Raw genomic sequence first — 3,923 nt, 5'->3', positions numbered from 1 at the left:
GCCTACATTTTCACCCATTATTGCCTGTCAGCAGAGCTGCAGTAATGACCTGTCCCTGTAACCATCCCCTGCCTCATTTTTGCAGTGTGAGCTTCTCCCATGAGCAGTCCCTATGCCCTTAACTCCCTCTTGGCACAAACAAACTGCTCTCGCTTAACCTACTAACTGAGTTTTATTTCTACATGTGCCCTGGCCAGGACCTGAACCATGTTAGCTCAGATTGCTGCCCATTCCTAATCATCCGAGGCAGTGAAGTTAAAAAGGATTATTAATCAATAAACAATCTCGCTGTAAGCAAAAACACCTTTTCCTTTACAGCACAGGGGAGGCAGGAGCACACAGGCAGGCAGTCCCAGCAATTTGAGTTAACCTCTTGAGCTGCCCAACTCTCTCCTTGCTTGGCATGGCAAGATCATGCCCTTCTGTCCACTTTCACCCTTTGTCCTACCAACCACAGCACATCCAAAACTCCCAGGGCAACTAAAAACTACCTCCACCTTCCCTCTCAACTCCAGCTATAGGAGCAGCATCCCAGAGGATGAATTCCCCATCACTATCAGGTTTGAGAACTGCAGTAATAACATGCATAATGACGCCCTCCCTCCTTCCCCACCATCAAAAGGCTCATTCTTTGTTATTGCAGGCACTTTGATTTTGTCTAGCCGCTTTTCAAGCTGAGTATATGATGATCTTATTGGTGTGCCATGTTATTTTTGCCTGCCCTCGGGAGGCAGAGATTTGGATGACGGCACTGGTGAGTCAGGTGAGTGGCATTTTTTTAGCTGTCCTCTGGCTATGCACAATAAGGAAAGGAAAGGAAAGGAAAGGAAAGGAAAGGAAAGGAAAGGAAAGGAAAGGAAAGGAAAGGAAAGGAAAGGAAAGGAAAGGAAAGGAAAGGAAAGGAAAGGAAAGGAAAGGAAAGGAAAGGAAAGGAAAGGAAAGGAAAGGAAAGGAAAGGAAAGGAAAGGAAAGGAAAGGAAAGGAAAGGAAAGGAAAGGAAAGGAAAGGAAAGGAAAGGAAAGGAAAGGAAAGGAAAGGAAAGGCACAAAATGGGTTAGCTTATACGCAGCACAAAAGGAAACCCCATGCAATTACAACAAACTGTAATGCTCACTCCAAGATGAGGAGGGTCAGACCCTGACTTGGCATTGCAAGCAGTGGTGCTCCTCTGCCTCCAACACTTGGCTTGAATTTCAGCTCAGGATTCGAGTGTCTAAATGTAATGGCCCATCTGATTCAGTGGAACTTATTGTCATTGCTGGTTAACTTGAGTTGATATCAAGATAACAGCCTATGAGCAGTTTCTGTGTGGTCCTGATCACTGGTATTGATTTCAATAAGGTGCGGGCTGGATCCTTGACACTCTAATTCTGAAATCAATGGAGCTGGGACGATTCACTCCGCCTGGGCGCCAGGGAAATCAGGTACATGCCTTTAACAATAAACCAGCGATTTAAATTATCTGTGCAGTTCTTTAAGGAGCCTTGGCAGGCAAAGCAGAGATCCTGCAAATGTAGATAACATGCTAACCAAGAGAAAATTCAAACATCTTGAGGAAAGAAGGGAAGAGAAGGAATTCTCTCAGATTCTCACTCAGAACACTGACTGGTGCATTTATTGAAAGACAGTGAAAGAAATTAAGGTAATCTTATCCTAGGGAAAGTAAGACCTCAGGTGCACCAGCACTCAGATTCATTTGGGATTAAATATAGGGGTAAAGACAAAGCGGACTTGAGTTGTGAGTCCCACATGATTATTCAGAGTGATTTGGACCTAATATTGATAATGACTCCCATTCCCAGCATCCTATCCTCAGGTCCAAAACAATAAATAAAGCAAGACAGAACAGGTCAGTGAAGCTGTTAAGGAGAGGACAAAGCAGGTGGGGAAGGTGTTGGAGCAGAGCTGTGGTTTGGTGCCTGGCTGAAGTTTGGCACTTGGTGTTGGAGAGGTGGCAAGTATTAGCCCAGAAATCACTTAGTTTTAGTGTCATATTCACACATTTTCAATAGGCTGGACTAAATACTGGTATGCTGATTGCTGCAACTCCCAGCCAGCTCAATGGCCTCAACCAACACCTCCAACTTGATTCCTCATTGCATTTAAGGACCGGCCATTCCTTGCAGGCAGGGAAGCCCCAAACACATCCTGTAGGCAGTGATGCTCCTTGACCCTGCCTAATTCCTTTTGGGTTCACTGAATACCAGCCACAAGCCATCCAAGTGCACAATCCCCCAAGACTGTTACCACGTACTGGTAGCCCACTACCTAAGCCCTATTTAACCAATTGTAACTTCCTCAGCATCAAGATTTGTCTTAAATCATTTTGGGAGCTGAGTTCCAGACTAAAGGCCACCAGACTGTTCACCAGGCAGACTGGTGCTCTGGCAATCACAAGACTCCACAAAGTTTGGCCCATCACTGAGGTCTGGATGTGGGTTCCTCACCTGGGGACAGCTACACCTGTGCCACTACTGTAGCCTAATAAATAAAACTGGGTTTCCCTGCTGTTAGCTTCTTCCCTCCCTTTCTCCAGGAAATGCAAAGTAACTCAGACTATGTTGTTTCCATCAGTGCCGAGCCTGTTATCAATTTGTGCAGGTGGGAGACGATGATTGCTTAAGGAAATGGCAGTAGGCCAACAGCATCGAGTATGTGGGAATGACAGAAGGTTGTGCTCTGTATTTCTCCTCTCTCAGTGGCTTCCAGATCAGCTCAGCTCCATTTGGAGAGGAAAAGAAGGGGTTGCTCTTCTACTCTCGGTGCCAGGACGGGTACCTGGCATGCAAGAAACCCATCTGTCCATCACACAACATCCTTTAAGGGGAGAGATCCTGCAGCAGGAACCTCAGCAGCAGTTTAGAGGGTGGTGTACAGGGGGTGTCCTGGACTGTGGGTCTCTCCTTCCTTCCCATCTGTACAGAGTATTTGGGAATGGAAGCGGAGAAAAGGGCTGGAAGAGTGAAGGAGGGATACAGTCCTGAGTGCTCCTAGATCACTGGTTCAAATTTTCCCCAGAGTGCGCACTGCAGAAATGTTTTCTAAGTTTTCTACCTGTGTCCTACAGCTGGGCGCCAGCATACCACTGCAACCTCCCTCTCTCACTGATTGCACCTGGCTCCTTTATAAACTACCACTTTGTTTCTCTGGGTCTCTGATTGCTCCAATAAATGCCCTCCTTTGCAGGGGAGCCTAAAACACTTATCCCATTCCACTTCCACCCCCCTTGAAGGTTTACACATTGTTTGCAAACAGATTTTCCCCCCGTCACTGCCTAAGTGGTGTCTTTTTCCCCGTAGCACCAGACAAGGAGGTGTGCAGGGAGAGGTGGAGCGACACAGCCAACCACCCTGCCTGGCTCTGTCTGTTCCCTGTGGGGATGGGAAGTGACACATTTCCACGAGGTAATTACATGTTGTCATTTCACCGTGTGCCATGCGCTGCTTTGTGGGAAACTTTGAAGTCCCTTGAAACATTTTTGAGAGAACTGAGCCGAGGTGATGGCTGTGAAGGCAGATTATTCCCCTGTAACCTGGGGGCAGCCTTCAGAAGTGTTACTCAGGCAATCCACAGAGGCACTAGAGTGTTTTTTTTTCAAGGTCCCTCAAAAGACATAATTCTACAAAGCAGAGCTAAATCCCTTGTATTTAAAATTAAACCTGATCCAAGAGTCAGATGCTAAACTCGATATGACATGGAACACGATGCAAATCCAGATGTTGGTCTCAATTCCCAAGTGTCCCAGGCCACGTCTGGGCTGAACCTTCACTCCAGATGTTCATCCTCATGTCCAAGGCTGAAATCTGTTACTACGTCTCTGCCACCCCCTCCAAATTCCCCAGTGAGACCAAACAAAGAGTGGTGGTGAGTGGCTGCTCCCTGGAGCAGGAGGAGGAGGTGTGTAGCAGGAAAGCTGGAGTTTT

The 3,923-nt window shown here is 46.9% G+C and overlaps 1 long non-coding RNA gene across 1 annotated transcript; it reads left to right on the top strand.

Annotated features, from left to right (window-relative positions):
• The first annotated feature begins 522 nt into the window (after window positions 1–522).
• LOC137850341 (uncharacterized) lies at window positions 523–3,460 on the top strand. The gene is made up of 3 exons (XR_011092494.1): window positions 523–763; window positions 1,342–1,424; window positions 2,700–3,460. It is a non-coding gene; the product is annotated as an uncharacterized lncRNA (long non-coding RNA).
• The last annotated feature ends 463 nt before the right edge of the window (window positions 3,461–3,923 follow it).

The sequence above is a fragment of the Anas acuta genome, chromosome 1 (genome assembly GCF_963932015.1).
Source record: "Anas acuta chromosome 1, bAnaAcu1.1, whole genome shotgun sequence".
NCBI classification, from domain to species: Eukaryota; Metazoa; Chordata; class Aves; order Anseriformes; family Anatidae; genus Anas; species Anas acuta.
This window is presented reverse-complemented; position numbering and strand designations above follow the sequence as displayed.